This window comes from Gossypium hirsutum, chromosome A08 (genome assembly GCF_007990345.1).
Source record: "Gossypium hirsutum isolate 1008001.06 chromosome A08, Gossypium_hirsutum_v2.1, whole genome shotgun sequence".
Lineage (NCBI taxonomy): Eukaryota > Viridiplantae > Streptophyta > Magnoliopsida > Malvales > Malvaceae > Gossypium > Gossypium hirsutum.
This window is the reverse complement of record NC_053431.1, coordinates 5950076-5968960: the sequence shown is the minus strand read 5'-3', so window position 1 is coordinate 5968960 and position 18885 is coordinate 5950076. Positions and strand designations below refer to the sequence as shown.

The 18885-nt window shown below is 33.7% G+C and overlaps 1 long non-coding RNA gene across 1 annotated transcript; it reads left to right on the top strand.

The window, feature by feature from the left end:
* The first annotated feature begins 10988 nt into the window (after window positions 1–10988).
* LOC121204919 (uncharacterized) lies at window positions 10989–11752 on the top strand. The gene is made up of 2 exons (XR_005900058.1): window positions 10989–11134; window positions 11474–11752. It is a non-coding gene; the product is annotated as an uncharacterized lncRNA (long non-coding RNA).
* The last annotated feature ends 7133 nt before the right edge of the window (window positions 11753–18885 follow it).

Below are 18885 nucleotides of genomic sequence, written 5' to 3'. Positions count from 1 at the left end.
AATATTAATAATGAGACTTGATTATGAGTATTAATTATTATATATAAACTAATGTGGAATGTGTTAAAAACTTTAAAGTTAAATAAGTTAATAAAAAATGAGTAAATGTGTAAGGTAATAAAAAAATATGTAAGTTGAGCCCGAAATAAATATATATATATAATTAAGTGACTAAAATAAACAAAAAATAAGAAATAGGCTGAATGGTTAAGTGATAGTGGATCCATCTTAGAAGTTATAGGTTTAAACCTCATTTGTTCCATTTTTTTCATTTTATTTTCAATAACTTTTAGGATAAAAACCATACTAAAACAAATATTATTTGAAGTAAAAACTAAACAAGAAATAGGCTTAGGCCTAATGGTTAGCGTATTAGTCCCTTAAGTGACCAAAGTTTGAGCATTCTCTTCCTTCCCTTTTAATTTTGAGATTTCGACAAAACACAAAATATAAATTGTTGGGGATAAAATTTAATAAGAAATGGGTATAGTCTAATGGTTAAGGCGTTAATACCCCTTTAGACTTGAGTTTAAGCCACACATCTCCCTTCCATTTCCTTCTAAATTCAGCCAAAAATAGGGGTATTTGGAAATTGTCACCTTCGCTCCCAATTCTTTTCTAACTATAATTCATATATTGTCTTTCCTTAGAATTATAATTCCACTATTTTTTCCTCTCCTTTTTCCTAATTGGATTTTCTTATTGTCCTTTTTTAATATTCTATTAGAATTTGCTCTTCATCTTTCTATTTATTCTCTTTTTCTTTTCTTTATATTATATTTTCATCCTAATTTCTGTTAAATAACAACAGCCTAAAGATCACAATTGATCTTTAAGTCTCAAAAAGTAACAGTAACCACAACCTAATACAATTAATTGTATTTCTATATGCAATTTTTATATCAAATTTTTAATATTTTAAATTTAATTAGAGAAGTTATACTTTATTCTAAGATACAATAATTTTTACTTTTTTGAAAAAAATTAATAAATTACAATTTCTAATAATTTTTATAACTTTTTCATCACTTTTAAAATACTTTTTTACAATTTTTTAAACAATTATATATATAATTTTATTCATTTTTTGTAATTTTTTTTATATTTTAAAAGATCTATTAGTTTTTTTTTCCCGGATGGTGGTGTCATTATGACATCAACGTATGCCCCATGGAAATTTATGATTAGCTAGATAATCCTACCAATTTTTTTAACATCCAAAAAATCGAATGAGGAACATCTGATAATATTGGAACCCACCCATTGTTTGAAAAGTCAAAAAGGGTGGGCACCGAAAGTAGAAAGTAAAATTGGTTGGCAAGTTGGGTTAAAAGTTGGCATGGGATAATTGCAATTTTGGTCCCTAATTGTATAGGGACATTGCAAGTTGATCCTTGAACCTCAACTATAAATAGGCCTAACCATTTCTTACTTTCTTCATCCCACACTTGCCATTCTCTACTTAAGGCAATTGTTCTCTCTCCCTATTTGTAAACTTTCACTTGTATTTTTGGAGTGAAATATATTTGGTAGTGCCCGAGGACGTAGGCAAAATTTGCTGAACCTCGTTAAAATTCTAGTGTTCTTTATTTTTGTTCTGCATATTTTGCAAGTGTCATTGTAGTGATTTATTGTGCTATTAAATTACGATAGAGGGATATTCTGGCTAGGAAAGATCTGGTATGTAAGCGATCCTCGTGATCCACCTCTCTTTCCTGGGAATTGAACTTAGTGTGATTTTTTCAGTACAATAATTTTACTCTTTCACACGCTTCCGCGCAACAATTGGTACCAGAGCCAGGTTCGTACTTGGGGAATACGACCGTTTACGGTACTATTCACGTATACGGCACTATTCACGTATACAGTACTATTCACGTATACGGCACTATTCACGTATACGATACTGTTCACGTATACAGTAGTTGGGACTGAGGAGAAAAATGGCAGCAGCATCGTCATCAGCAAGGACTACTGTGACAAATGCAAAATTTGAAGTAGAGAAATTTGACGGTACCAATAATTTTGGTATGTGGCAGTGTGAGATCCTGGATGTCTTATGTCAGCAAGAGCTGGATATAGCCCTTGAAGAAAAACCTGACAAGATGGATGACAAGGAGTGGGCCAAGATCAATAGACAGGCGTGTGGTACAATCCGCCTATGTTTGGCCAAAGAGCAGAAGTACTCCGTCATGAAGGAGACATCAGCGAAGAAGCTGTGGGATACATTGGAAGAAAAGTTTCTAACGAAAAGTCTTGAAAATAGGCTTTATATGAAAAAGAAACTTTTTCGGTTCACGTATGCACCCGGTATGTCGATGAATGACCATGTGAACTCATTCAATAAAATTTTAGCAGACTTGCTAAATTTGGATGAGAAATTTGAAGATGAAGACAAGGCATTATTGTTGTTGAATTCCCTTCCTGATGAATATGATCATCTTACCACCACATTGCTTCATGGGAAAGATTCAATCACATTTGATGCAGTCTGTAGTGCGTTGTATAGATCTGAGACTCGAAAGAAAGATAAAAGAGATCACAGAGATACAACTGCAGAAGTCTTAACAGTAAGAGGTCGTTCACACAGCAGCAAACCTGGTAGAAGGGGTAAGTCCAAAGGGAGACCCGCCAAAGATGAATGTGCCTTTTGTCGTGAGAAAGGGCATTGGAAAAAGAATTGTCCTAAGTTACAAAAGGGCAAGTCTATTTCTAATGTATGTGTAGCGGAGCATGATGAGGAGTCAGACTTTAGCTTGGTTGGCATGGCAATGGCATGTCAAACGGATGAGTGGATATTGGATTCGGGATGTACTTACCATATGTGTCCTAATAAGGACTGGTTTTCTAGTCTTGAAGAACTAGAAGGTGGAGTTGTTTTTGTGGGCAATGATAGTGCCTGTAAGACAATGGGTGTAGGTACAATCAAATTGAAGAACCATGACGGCTCAATCCAAGTTCTGACAGATGTTCGCTATGTACCCAGCTTGAAGAAAAATCTCATCTCATTAGGGGCCCTAGAATCTAAAGGGCTCACAATCACTTTGAGAGATGGATTACTAAAGGTAGTAGCTGGGGTATTGACGGTGATGAAAGGCACTAGAAGAAATAACTTGTACTATTTAAATGGAAGTACAGTTATTGGATCAACATCAACAGCTTCTGCGAAAGATGCAGATTCAGAGGCTACCAGGTTATGGCATAGGCGATTGGGACATGCTGGTGAAAAAGCTTTGCAGACTTTGGCGAAGCAAGGCTTGTTGAAAGGTGCAAATTCTTGCAAATTGGAATTCTGTGAACATTGTGTTCTGGGCAAGCAGACGAGGGTAAAATTTGGTTCAGCAATTCACAATACGAAAGGAATTCTGGACTATGTTCACAGTGATGTGTGGGGACCTACCAAAGTGGCTTCTTTGGGAGGTATGCACTATTTTGTCACTTTTCTTGATGATTATTCAAGAAAAGTATGGGTGTATCTAATGAAAAGAAAAAATGAAGTTTTGGATGCATTTCTGAAGTGGAAGAAGATGGTGGAGACTCAGACAGGTCGAAAGGTCAAACGACTTCGATCAGATAATGGTACTGAGCACAAAAATGATCCATTTCTACAAGTATGTCAAGATGAGGGCATTGTGCGACACTTCACTGTTCGAGATACACCACAGCAGAATGGGGTGGCAGAACGCATGAATCGGACTATACTGGAGAAAGTTCGATGTATGTTGTCCAATGCTGGATTGGGCAAGGAATTTTGGGCTGAGGCAGTTACATATGCGTGCCATCTAATTAACCGATTGCCATCAGCTGCAATAAATGAAAAAAACTCCTATGGAGATGTGGACTGGTAAACCTGCTACTGATTATGATTCTTTACATGTTTTTGGTTCCACTGCATATTATCATGTAAAAGAATCTAAGTTAGACCCAAGAGCAAAGAAAGCATTATTCATGGGTATAACTGGTGGTGTAAAAGGATACCGTCTCTGGTGTCCTGATACAAGGAAGATTGTTTTCAGTAGAGATGTAACTTTTGATGAATCAATCATGATGAAGAACGAGGATTCACAAAAGGATGACAAAACCAGTAGTACTTTGCAGCAGGTGGAGTTTGAAAAGGTTAATGATGATCCAGCTAATATTGAAAGAACAAATGATGAAGAAGTTTCGACCCAAGAACTTCTACAGCAACAAGATTCAATTGCATATAGGAGGCCAAGAAGAGAGATTCGTAAGCCTGCTCGCTTTGATGATATGGTGGCCTATGCACTTCCAATTGCAGATGATGATGTTCCTTCCACTTACACAGAAGCAATAAGTAACTCTGATGGTGTAAAGTGGAAGCAAGCTATGAATGAAGAAATACAGTCTCTTCATAAAAATAGGACTTGGGAGTTGGTGAGACTGCCCAAGGGAAAGAAGGCAATTGGATGCAAATGGGTATATGCAAAGAAGGAAGGATTTCCTGGTAAAAATGAAATTCGATACAAGGCTAGATTGGTAGCAAAGGGTTACGCTCAGAAAGAAGGAATAGACTACAATGAAGTGTTTTCTCCAGTTGTGAAGCATTCGTCTATTCGGATTTTGCTAGCCTTGGTTGCGCAATATGATCTTGAACTAGTTCAGCTTGATGTGAAGACAGCATTTTTACACGGTGATTTGGAAGAGGAAATCTATATGACTCAGCCTGATGGATTCAATGTTGCTGATAAAGAAAATTGGGTTTGCAAACTGACAAAGTCGCTTTATGGATTGAAACAATCTCCAAGGCAGTGGTACAAGCGATTTGATCAGTTCATGAAAGGGCAAAGGTACACAAGAAGTAAATTTGATCATTGCGTATATTTTCAGAAGCTACAAGAAGGAACTTTCATATACTTGCTCTTATATGTTGATGATATGCTGATAGCATCTAAGAGCAAAGTTGAGATTGAGAGATTGAAGACTCAACTCAATCTCGAGTTTGAGATGAAAGATCTAGGTGAAGCTAAGAAGATTCTTGGCATGGAAATATGTAGAGATAGAGCTCATGGCAGAGTTAGCTTGTCTCAGAAGCAGTATTTGAAGAAAGTACTACAGCAGTTTGGCATGAACGAGCAGACCAAACCTGTAAGTACCCCGTTGGCTTCTCATTTCAAGCTTTCTGCACAACTATCTCCTTCGACGAATACGGAACGAGAATACATGTTGCAAGTTCCGTATTCTAATGCAGTGGGTAGCTTGATGTATGCAATGGTGTGTACAAGACCCGACATTTCACAGGCAGTTAGTATAGTGAGCAGGTATATGCATAATCCTGGAAAAGGACATTGGCAAGCTGTGAAATGGATTCTACGGTATATTCAGAAGACCGTGGATGTTGGATTACTGTTCAAGCAGGATAATACACTTGGTAAAGGTGTTATTGGGTACGTTGATTCTGACTATGCCGGTGATTTGGACAAGCGAAGATCAACCACCGGTTATGTGTTTACACTTGCTGGAGGACCAATAAGTTGGAAGTCTACACTACAGTCTACAGTTGCATTGTCAACCACAGAAGCCAAGTACATGGCTGTAACAGAGGCTGTAAAGGAGGCTATTTGGTTACAAGGTATGGCTAAAACCTTGGGGTTGGTTCAGGAGCATATTAACGTGTATTGTGATAGTCAAAGTGCTATTCATTTAGCAAAGAATCAAGTCTATCATGCACGTACAAAACATATCGACGTACGATTCCATTTTGTGCGGGAAATTATTGAAGAGGGGAAAATTTGTCTTCAGAAGATCAAGACTGCAAATAATCCCGCAGATATGATGACCAAGGTGGTAACAGCAACCAAGTTCGAACATTGTTTGAACTTGATTAATATCCTGCAAGTTTAACAGTTGAAGAAGGCACTATCAAGTATTGTTGTCAAAGGCAGAAAGAATTGTGTGAAGATAAGATTATCCTAATCAAATCTTCAAGGTGGAGATTATTGGAACCCACCCATTGTTTGAAAAGTCAAAAAGGGTGGGCACCGAAAGTAGAAAGTAAAATTGGTTGGCAAGTTGGGTTAAAAGTTGGCATGGGATAATTGCAATTTTGGTCCCTAATTGTATAGGGACATTGCAAGTTGATCCTTGAACCTCAACTATAAATAGGCCTAACCATTTCTTACTTTCTTCATCCCACACTTGCCATTCTCTACTTAAGGCAATTGTTCTCTCTCCCTATTTGTAAACTTTCACTTGTATTTTTGGAGTGAAATATATTTGGTAGTGCCCGAGGACGTAGGCAAAATTTGCTGAACCTCGTTAAAATTCTAGTGTTCTTTATTTTTGTTCTGCATATTTTGCAAGTGTCATTGTAGTGATTTATTGTGCTATTAAATTACGATAGAGGGATATTCTGGCTAGGAAAGATCTGGTATGTAAGCGATCCTCGTGATCCACCTCTCTTTCCTGGGAATTGAACTTAGTGTGATTTTTTCAGTACAATAATTTTACTCTTTCACACGCTTCCGCGCAACAGATAACATTTTGGGATTGAATTGTGAATGTTGAATAATGTTAGGAATTGAAGTGAGCAAAAAGAAAAAAACTTTAAAAATCAAAGCGAAAAAGCAATATACTTTATGGCTAAAGCATAATAAAGTCGCGATGCTCTTGCTAAGCATGTGTTAGCAATTCCTATTGGACTCTACTGTATTTATCCACTTGATGAGGTGTTGCCCTTACTTTGCTTTCTGCTTTTTCAATTAAGGTATTTTTCATATCCATTTTACGTTATATGAAAATTAATATTTTAAAGATTTATAGTTATCATTTTCAATAATATATTTCTATGATTTAAACTTGAGTTCTGTTATTAAGAATGTAATGCATTTACTACTAGAGTTCTATTTAATCTTACCCCATAATAATCTTTCAATAAAAATAAAAAGTCATAAAAGAACTTTCATTTTATCTTACCGCTACATAGTAATCTGTCGATGAAAAGCCATAAAGGAACCAAGTTACGGCACATAGTGTCTAGAAGAATGACAATGAGAACGGCATGTAATCCACACTCCTTGTTCTTATAGCCAACCTCTGAAATTCAAACATAAAATGGAAATTATTAGATGATTAAAAATAACTGTTGTGATTAGACTTACAATTATACTAAGTGGAGCAGCATAGACACAAAGTGAGAAGACAGCACATATTCATCCCACAATGGAAACTCTAAGGGAGCCCCTTTGAAAATATGAATGTGATCATTATGATTAACCCTAATGCTCCAATGTTGAAACATATGAGAAGCTTGGTTGTGTATATCTGCAAAATATTAATTGTATGGATATGTCATATATGGCTTATAATAAGTAAGTTAATAAGAGTATTTTGGTTTATTAAAAATCGAATTGAATATCATAAAAATTAAATTGAATTCTCTTATTTAAATTCGTCCATTTTAAAAATATTAAAAATAAATATATAATTTTAAATTATCTAAGTTAAAAATTGAGCTATATTAATAGGTTACATATTATGATTAATTCACAGTGCATCCAAAATAAAATAAACGTACCCTAGCACTTTTGGTTGCATAGATCATGTAAAAGAAGAGATAGAGGGATTCAATGAAGCAACCAATGGAATTAATGGTGATGAGCATGGATGCAACATGTTCCTTGAGGAAAGCATAGTAGAGCAACAACATGGCACTGAAAAGTGCTACTGAATATGGGATTGATTGAAAATCCTATAAAATGTTGGTCTTTGATCGATGGACCCAAAGAAAAATGAAAAGCAATGTTGTTAAACATTCAAACAAAAAACCTAAAACAAAATATTTTCTGCACAAAAATAATTAATTCAACATCATGTTTTCGATCGCATTTGTATTTATCACCAATGAAATAACGAGCATAATATCGTGCTGCGAATTGATATTACCGAGACAAATCTCGTGAATAAAGTGGATTTATTGTAATTTTAGATCCTCGTATTATTTTGTAATACAATTTAATCTTTTTAGCATAAAATTTCAAAGTTTGACCGTCATCAAATTATAGTCTTATCCCAATCCTTCAACCAAAATTTCCTAACTTCACCTTAGATAGTAGGAAGAGAAATCTATGAACATTACGTACCAAGAAGGCCAAAAACAAGAGAGAAGCGATGATCGTGGTGGATGTTTGCCATTGTGGTGAAGCTGTTTCTTTTAGCTTACCAATGGTGAAGTTTAGACCAGATTATATATTTTTGTTTTGTACAACAGTGGAAACAGCTTCTATTTGTTTCTTTGCATTAAGCTCGTATATAGAGAGAGAAGGGGTATGAATCTTTTTGTTTTTTAGTTCCAGGGTTATAAATACAATACAATAAAGTGCGATGCAAGTCTAGGTATATATTCAATTAATTATAGAAGGTATTTCGGAAACAGAGTTTTGAGCTTTTTTTTAGTTGATTTGGATACAAATGAAGGCTTAAATAGTTAAACTTTTTTATTATAATTGTCGTAACTATTTTTTGGAAAACGGGGATCGACTTGGATTTAAAAAACGAAGAATGGGAGTCGCCACCAATCCTTTTGATGAGGTGTGATCGGATCACCTTAAATTAATCATTTTAATAAAAGTTAAGATTTACTAAAATGATAATTTTTGGTCTACGAAAATCAGAAAATGAGTTCGGGAGTCAGTTACGCACGAGGAAGGATTAGCACCCTCGATACGCCCAAAAATTGGTACCTAGTTGATTGATTAGTGTCTTACTGTCGAAAATTTGAAAACTTGAAAGAATTTAAAATACAATCCCTCTTTGTATTAATGCTAACTTAAAAATGGTTGAAGAAATTAAAACGGATGTTAAGGACTCTCTTATCTCGAAGTAATAAAATATCATGCCTAATAAGTTAAGACACGACATCTCGAACTTTGAGACTGAGCTCGCCTTTTATTTAAAATGTATTTTAACTTCCTTTTTAAAAGGATATTCGATTAGTTAGGATGAACAAGAAAAATCGAAACCCAGTAAGTTAGGGCCCTTTTCCTCGAACTTCCAAATACCGAGCATTGCCTTTATTTACCAAAATATTATCTCGAGGTAATAAGATGTCATACCCGGTAAGTTAGGGCACAACACTTCATATCTCCGAGAGTAAGCAGTTTTATTCAAAAATCCGTATTAAAGTTTAAAGGAATATTTTGTTATCTAGGTTAAATGAGAAAAATCGAAACCCAATAAGTTAGGGCACGATTTTCTCGAATTTCCAAGTACAAAATATTGCCTTTATGAAAGAGTTAATATGGGGTTGGAAGAAACGAAAATTCATAATGAAACGAGATAATAAAGAATGCATAACTAAAAAATTGGTATTGACAGACATAACAGAATAAACATAAACACGAATGTGAGCGATAATGATGATGAGAGCAAAAATAAAATGAATGAATAAAACGAATAAAATGAAATCATGAATAAGCTAAGAGGTATTCGAAATTAAAAGGAACGAGTAATAAATAAACAATCGCTATGTAAAACTAAAGAAATGACAGTATAGTAATGATAATAGTAATATTAATAGTAATAATACAAATAATGAGTACTTTTTAGAATGGTATATGAAGATTAATATATATGTGCATCTATAAATAAATAAAATATAATGTGAGTGAGGAAAAAAAAGAAAATAAGTATGTTTAAAAAAATAATAGGTAAAAAATATAGTAATAGTAATGATAGTATCAAAATAATATAATATAATAAGCAACAATAGTGAAAACAACAAGTATAATAATAAATATAATGATATATAAAAATAATACTCTATATATAAAATATACATATATATATACATGTATAACGGAGTATATATGTAAATATTAATAACGAGTATAATAGAGGTAAAAATAATTATAACATGTGCATGATATGAAATTAAGAAATATAATATAGTATTAAGAATGTATACGTAGTATAGGTGCTGAGAACAATAATAATAGTAAGAATAACTACATAAATAGATATAGTAATAGTATGTACATAATAGTTAAAAATATATACGTAAGATAATATAAAAAATAAAAGTATAATATGTTGCTAAAGATATATACATAACATATAGAAAAATAGAATATTAAAAAAGATATATATATATACGATACACATATATTATAAATGATAATAATGTTAGAAAACAACTATTAATGATATTACATATATATATATTCATACACATTAAGAATACATGACAAAAGTATGTGCATAGTACATATATAGATATATTAAAAAATATATACATAATATATATATATATAGTGTTTAAAAGAAAAATATACAAAATATAATATTGATATATATATATGCGTAATATGGAGCATAATACATGTATATTAAATATATAGGTGAAATACAAATACATTAATAAAATAATATTAAAAACTATTAATAATACTATATAGCATATATATATATATAAGTATTAAGTAAAAATAATAAAATATAAAAAAATAACAATGGCAAATTAAATACCTAAATGAAATAAATGAATTAATAATAAAATGAATATATAAATAAAAATAAAAAAGGGATTAAAATCAAACTGATTAGGGGTTAAATTGGAATAAAAATGAAAGTAGAAGTGAAAACTATAATAAAATAAAAGAACGGGGTAAAATTGAAAATATGCGCAAGGTTTGAGGACTATCAGGCAAAAATTCCAGCCTCTGGACACGTGTCCGTCATCCGGCGCACATGTGTTAAGGACCGAGATGAAAATTGAGAAGATTTATGTGGTCAAATTTAAAAACAAAAGAAGAATAACAAAAGGATTAAATTAAAAGAATAAAAAATATGGAAGGACTATGGGTGTAAATAGCCCAATTAGCGAAAACACGCGGATCCTAGTGGTTCCTGGGTCGGGTCGGACAGGTCATAGGGTCATATGCCAAACGGTGTCGTTTTGGCCTGTGGGAGCAAGGCCTAAAACGGCGTCGTTTCTGAACGTTTATAAAAGTTAAATTTTTTTTAAAATTTTCATTTCACACCACTTTTTTTAAAAAAAATTTTGAGAGCTCCTCTCTGCTCTCTCCCTCTGAACTCCGATTAGGGGGTCTGGGCCTCAACCACTGCCGTGCGTTCCGCCTCGCCGGCCACTGTACACGGTGGCCGGAAATCGCCTCAGGTATAATATTTATATTTTTTGCTGTATTTTTTAGTTTATGAATATGTATGTATATGTTATTTTTTACAATATAAAACAAAGAAAGATATGTATAAATAGGTCCGAAAAAAAAAGAAAATAGATAAACCTTGTTTTGAAATCCTTGAACCCCCTTTGATGTTTTTCTTTGCTGCGATTTTATGCTCGTATTTGAATCTAATACTTGTTGATAAAATGACTGCTAAATGCTTGTATCTGTTAAAGAAAAAAAATGCCGACCGTACAATGTTTTTAGATTTGGCTTTAAATAGCCGTTTACATGCTACTTGCTTTCTGTCTACTCTCGTTTAATGCTTGCAGGGGTGCAACTTGGAGGATGGTGGATTTGACGAGGGCGGTGCTGCAGACGTCGGTGGTGGATGGGACAGGGGTCAGGGGCGGCAGCAGCTGATTAGGCTAGGGTTTTTAGTTCTCTCTTTTTTTTTTTCTGTTTTGTGTTTGGGTTGGGCTTCTGTTGGGTTTGGGCTTCTGTTAGGTTTGGGTCTGGGGTCAAACGGCCTTGTACAATAATGTTCGGTTTATTGATTAAAAATGAAAATATATATATAATATAAACAAATTTTAAAAGTTTAAAAATAATTTTTTATAAAATTCTAAAATATATAATTTTGAATTTTAAAAAGTTCAAATAATATATAAAAATTGAAAAATATTATAAAATTTTTAAAAAGTATTTAAATTTCAAGTAATTGCAAAAAAAAAACCTTGAAATTTAAATACCTTGTTACAATTTTATAAAAAAAATATATTTAAACCTTTTTTATTTTTTTACGATTTTCTTACATTTTTGTAATGATATTATTAATTTTAACTAATTTTTTCAATTATCGTTTTTGTTTTTGGCAAACTGTATTTTTATACAATTTTTTATAATTTATATGTTTTTCTAGATTTATATATATTTCAGAATTTTTTTATAAATTTATTTTTATATTTTTTAATTTGTATATACATATAATAAATGAAAATATTTATTTTTTACATAAAGATGTCATGCGGCACTTTGTGATTGGCTATAACTACTTTTTTAACATCTGTCAAAAAATGGACTAAAAAGATATAACAGTCATAATTTAGGTACCAAATTGAGAATTTAAGTGTACTTTATGTACCAAATTGGGAGAAAAAAAGTTTAGATGTCAAAGTAGAAATACGTGTATACTTTAGGAACCAAATCATGAATTAAGCCCTTTTTTCTTGGTACTTGACTGATATTATTAAATTTTGAACTAACAACCAATAGAATAATGACACATATTCTAAAATAATAAAACATGTTTAAATTTAAATATATATAAGAATTTATTTTAGTAATTACGATGCATAATCAACCTAGACAAATTTTAATCGAAGCTCATTTTGAATGTGTATTTTTAGTAATTTCTATTTTTTATAGATTAAAGAAATAATAAAATAAATGTTATTTTTTACTGACTGAGTTTTAGTTTAATTGACATTGGTACTGTTGTCAATGTTAGAAAATGTGAGTTCAAGCTATTGAAATGTGTTTATCCTCCTATTTAAAGGTCAGGGATGGATTATAGTTAATTTTAAACATATATAGAAAAAATTTATTTTCTAAAATTAGATCCACGTATTTTAGGGAAAAAAATATAAAACAAAGGTAATGCCTATGCAGTAATATCGAAGCCACATTAACAAACATTAATAAAAGCAAAATAAATTAATTTGTGGTAAAGTATGTCGTAACCATTTTTTTGAAAAAACGGGAATCGACTTGGATTTTGAAAATGAAAACGAAAAACTGCGAGTCGCCACCGATCCTTTTTGACGAGGTGTGATCGGGTCACCTCATAAAAGTGGTTGTTTTTAATAAATAGTTTGATTTATTTAAACAACAATTTTGGTCTACGCAAATCAAGAAAACAGGTTCGGGAGTCGGTTACGCACGAGGAAGGATTAGCACCCTCGATACGCTCAAAATTGGTACCTAGTTGATTAATTAGTGTCTTAGTGTCGAAAATTTAAAAACTTGAAAGAATTTTAAAATACGATCCTTCTTTATAAAAAGCTCAAGTGTTAAAGACCTTCTCGTCTCAAAATATGAAATGTCACATCCAGTAAGTTAGGACACGACATCTTGAATTTTCGAGAGCGAGCTTGCCTTTTATAAAATCTGTGTATTTTATTAAAAGGGTATTCGATTATTTAGAATAAACGAGAGAAGTCAAAACCTAGTAAGTTAGGGCACGTTTTCTCGAATTCTCAAACACCGAATATTGCCTTTATTTCGAAACAAAATTCTTATTTCGAGATGACAAAATGTCATACCCGGTAAGTTAGGGCACAACACTTCGCATCTTTGAGAATAAGCATTTTTCAAAACTCGTATAGTGATTTGAAAAAGTATTCTGTTATTTAGGTTAAATGAGAAAAAATCGAAGCCCAGTAAGTTAGGGCACGATTATCTCGAATTACCAAATACAAAATATTTACTTTTTTATGAAAGGATTATTTTTGTCGGATAAAGGATGATATAACGCAAATTTGTAAGAACGAAAAGGAGTAAATCATGGTTTTAACAAGCATAATAATAAATGAGTAGTATAAATGACAAAAATGAAAGAAATAAACAAGCTATGTAACTTAAGAGGAAAATAATAGATAAAAATAATAAAAATGATAAGGATAAAAATAAACAAGAATAATAAGAATAAGTAAAAAGGAAACTTAATAGTAAACCTATAAATAAATAAATAAAATATAAAATAATAAAAGAAAAATAATAAATATATTGACAAAAGATAAAAAAAATATAAGGATAATAATAATAATAAAGAAATAATAGGCTAATAATGTAATAGTAATGATAATAATAATAGTTGTAAAAGTAGAAATAATGTAGTAATAGTAATAAAAAGGAAAATATAATGATGATAATAATAATAAACAATAGTAGTAATAATAAAAGGTACAATAACAATATATACCTAATATATATATATATAATATAATGATAACGATATGAAATTTATGGGTTCAATGCTAAGATAATAGTAATAATAATAATAATAATAATAATAATAATAAAGATGCAAAATGATAATAAGTAAGATGCAAATGAAAATAATATATATAAAAAATAGCAATAGTAAAATAGTAATATTCATGCGTAAATGTAAATATAAATATAATACATAAAATAAAGTAATAACATAAATTTAAATAAATAAATAAAATTAGATACAATGAATACATATTAAAATATAATAGCAATAATAGTAATGATGATATAAAAAATATGAATAAATAAATAGAAAGAGAATATAATTTAAATGGTAATAAGAAGGAAAATAATAACAATAGTGCAATAATAATAAAGTAGTAAAAACATGATAGTAAAAATATAATAAATAATAATGAAAGAAAATAATGAAATTAACTAATTTAATAATAAAGGTGTTAAATAACTAAGCTAGGGACTAAATTGAATTTAAAATAAGAATTCGGGGCCAATCCGAAAATAAATAAAGGAGGAAGGGACTGATTTGAAAGCACGAATAACACACGGGGTCCAAAAATGAAATAATCCCCGCCCCCCCAAGCGACGTCGTCCTAATAGGGGCCCAAATTGAAACCGGGATAAGTTTAAGGGTGAAATTAAAATTAAAAAAACTTAATCGCGAAATCACAAAAAAGCGGAGGGGCCAACAGCGCAAATAACCCCTCCGCTTAAAAAACACCCGGATCCTATTGTTGGGGCGGGTCGGATCGGGTCGGCCTCCCCAAAACGACGTCGTTTTGACGTCTGGGGAGGCCAATGAAAACGACGCCGTTTCCTTAGTGTTATAAAAGCAAAAAAATTTTATAAACAATTCATTTTTCTTTGCCTCAGAAAAAAAAAGAGGGGAGGGGTTCTCTGTTCTCTCTGGCCAAAGCCAGAATCCGGCCAGGAAGGGTCGCCGGACCGTCGCAGGGTCACCGTTAACCGCCGTCGCCGGCCACCGCGTGAATTTCGAAAGGTATCTATTTTTTTATTTATTTTTTTGTATTTTTTATGTCTTTAATATATGCATATATATGTGGGGACTAGATTCAAAAATAGAAAGAAAAGAAAAAGAAAAAAAAGAAACAAGAACACGAAAATAATAAAACTATCACCTTAGATTTCAAACTTTGCTCCTGTGTTTGAACTGTTTTTCTTTGCTTTTTGATATTGCTAGAGTTTTTAGCTTCTTTGCTTGTGTTTTAAAACCTAAGATTATTTTTTCATTACACCAAAGGCCGACCCCCCAATGGTTTTTGGATTCAGCATTTTATAGGCGTTTTTTCTACAACTTGCCCTATTTGACTAATCTATCTCTTCTTCCTTTATTGCTGCAGGCAAACGGTGGTGGAGCAGAGGCCACTTGCAGGCGTCGGTGGTGGATGGGGTGGGGAGCATGTGCTGACTGCTAGGGTTTTAAGTTTTCATTTATTTTTCTTTAATGTATTGGGCTAGGTTATTTGGGTTTTGGGTAGGTTTAAGTTGGTTTGGGTTGTGGCTTAGTGGGTTTAGGGGTTTTGGGCCCAAAATTGGGCTTGTACAGCTGCCCCTCTTTGCTTGTTGTCGTGTAACGAGAACAGAGCAAAGACTTAAGAAAGACCAATTTTGCCTGGTCTCACTATGTCTGGACTTGTTTAGCGCTCCTTTTCTCTAGGTAGCTTTATTCCAATCTTGTTGATTCGCTCCGCTTCATTGCTCTACTGTAACTTCAAGAAGGTAGGGTTTGTTTTGATCTGCTCCACTGCAACTCTATGGAGCTAAGACATGTGACTTCAATCTACTCTATTGAAACTTCAAGGAGATCTGTTGTGGCTTCGATCAATTCCACTGCTGTTTCAGGGAGAAGACATTTGATTTTCAGCATGTTACCCTACTGCTTAGGGGGTTAAGGCTTGTCATCATTGATCTGTTTCCTAACCGCTTAGGGGTTTAGATCTGTAAATTTAACCAGTTACCCTACTGTTTAGGGGGTTAAGGTTTATCAATCTTCGATCTGCTCCACTACGGCTTAGGGAAATAAGATCTACAATTTGGTCTGTTACCCTACTGCTTAGGGGTTTAAGATCTTATGAACATCAGCTTGTTACCCTACTGCTTAGGGAGTTAAAGCTCGTCGCCTTCGATCTGTTTCCTTACTGCTTAGGGCGATAATATCTATAAACTTCAGCTTGTTACCCTACTGCTTAGGGGGTTAAAGCTTGGTGGTTTGAATCTGCCTCACAGCATTCGAGGAGGCAAGATTCGATGTATTTGATCTGCTCCACTGCAACCTTAGGGAAGCAAGATCTGTGATTTTCAGCCTATCACCCTACTGCTTAGGGGGTTAAGGTCCACCTTCTTTGATTTGTTTCTCTACTGCTTAGGGTGATAAGATCTACAAATTCGGCTTGTCACCCTACTACTTAGGGGGTTAAAGCCTTTTGAATTCAACCTGTTACCCTACTGCTTAGGGGTTTAAAGTCTGTAAATTTAGTCTGCTCCACTGCGACTCCAAGGAGATGAGATTTGTAACTTCGGTCTGCTTCGCTGAGACTTCAGGAAGACAGGATTCACTAGATTTGATCTGTTCCACTGCAACTTCAGGGAGACGAAATCTGTAATTTTCAGCCTATTACCCTACTGCTTAGGGGTTTAAGGTCTGTACATTTAGTCTGCTCTATTGCGACTTCAAGGAGATGAGACTTGTAACTTCAGTCTGCTCCACTGAGACTTCAGGAAGGCAGGATTCGCTGGATTTGATCTGTTCCACTACAACTTCAGGGAGACGAAATCCGTAATTTTTAACCTATTACCCTATTGCTTAGGGGGTTAAGGTCTGTAAATTAAACCTGTTATCCTACTGCTTAGGGGTTTAAGGCTTGGTGAATTCACTGATTCTAGGGACATGACCTGTAGAATCAGTTCCATGTATTTATGCTTATGCCAAAGAATTAGGATGCTATGATCAAAGTGAATCAAATGCTCCTAATTAGATGCGTTGTGAATGATCTATGAATGTATGGGTGCAACATGTTGTGAGCGTGAATCCCTTTTGTTGCCATTGCTCTTTGTTCATCAAGGTTCTTTCACTGAAATGGTACTCTGTCTTCTTGTTCAGTTCAGATTTTGAACAGAAAACCCGAAGATGTGGTCCCAATTTATACTCTTTCTTCTCATATGCTTCCAATCTTTGAGTTTGGTTAGTTCTAAATAATAGTCCTGCTTTAGGTTCCTGTACTATTTAGAAACTTTTAGAGTAATATACAGAATTCTTTCTTGCGAAAATGGCTTTAGTCCATTAATCATCATTTCAATGCAAAATGCTTGAAAAAGATCATAACAATGACAAAACTGAAATTTATCGGGAACAACATTTGAAGGGAATAGATTAATCGCAGTCAACAAACATTGCTGGAATACAAAATGAATAAAAGGGAATAGGTGCCCCAGATATCGCAGCGTGAGTTTCTCTGTACTGACTTCTTGAGGACTCCTTTTTTTTTTTACCCAATATGTGTTTAGGGGATCTAGAGTACTTTTGCAGATGCCCCAAGATGTAACATCTCTCCTCCTTGTTAATTTAGGTACCATAAAACCATCGCATGCCCCACATTTGATCAAAATTTGAATCGCCCTTTACGGGTTTTCAATTCAAAATCCCTTTGGTCTCAAGGTGCTCTTTGCGAGTTTTCACCCTGGCCTCTCCTTTTTTTTTAGGCGAAGTATTTCTTAACCGAATCCGAATTCACGGGATTGGATAAGGTCTTACCATCCATTTCAGCCAATATCAATGCTCCGCCAGAAAATGCTTTCTTCACCACATAAGGCCCTTCCCAATTCGGCATCCATTTTCCTCTGAAGTCTTTTTGTATGGGCAGGATCTTTTTCAGTACTAGGTCTCCCTCGTGGAACTCTCTGGGACGAACCTTTTTGTTGTAAGCTCGTATCATTCGTTTTTGGTACATCTGACCATGGCGAATAGCCCGTAGCCTCTTTTCTTCGGTCAAATTCAACTGATCGTATCGGGACTGGATCCATTCTGCTTCATCCATCTTTACTTCTGACAAAACTCTGAGGGAAGGAATCTCGACCTCGATAGATAAAACTGCCTCCATTCCATAGACTAATGAGAAAGGCGTTGCCCCAGTAGAAGTTCTGATAGACGTTCGATAAGCATAAAGGGCGAATGGTAGTTTCTCATGCCAATCTTTATAAGTTTCTGTCATCTTTCCTACAATCTTCTTAATGTTTTTATTGGCTGTTTCGACTGCACCATTCATCTTCGGGCGATACGGTGACGAGTTGTGGTGTCTGATCTTGAACTGACTACAGACATCCGCTATCGTGCTGTTGTTCAAATTCAATGCGTTATCGGATATGATCCTTTTCGGTATTCCATATTGACAGATGATTTTCTTTTTCAGGAACTTGCTAACTGCTGATTTAGTGACATTGGCATATGAAGCGGCCTCCACCAATTTGGTGAAATAATCGATGACCACAAAGATGAAACGATGCCCATTTGAAGCTTTTGGCTAAATTGGCCCGATCATATCCATGCCCCACATCGAGAAAGGCCATGGCGAAGTCATGACATGCAGAGGTGAGGGAGGTACGTTAATCTTGTCTCCATAGATTTGGCACTTATAACATCTTTTGGCTTAGTTAATACAGTCTTCTTCAATGGTGGACCAATAATAACCGAACCTCATAATTTGCCTAGCCA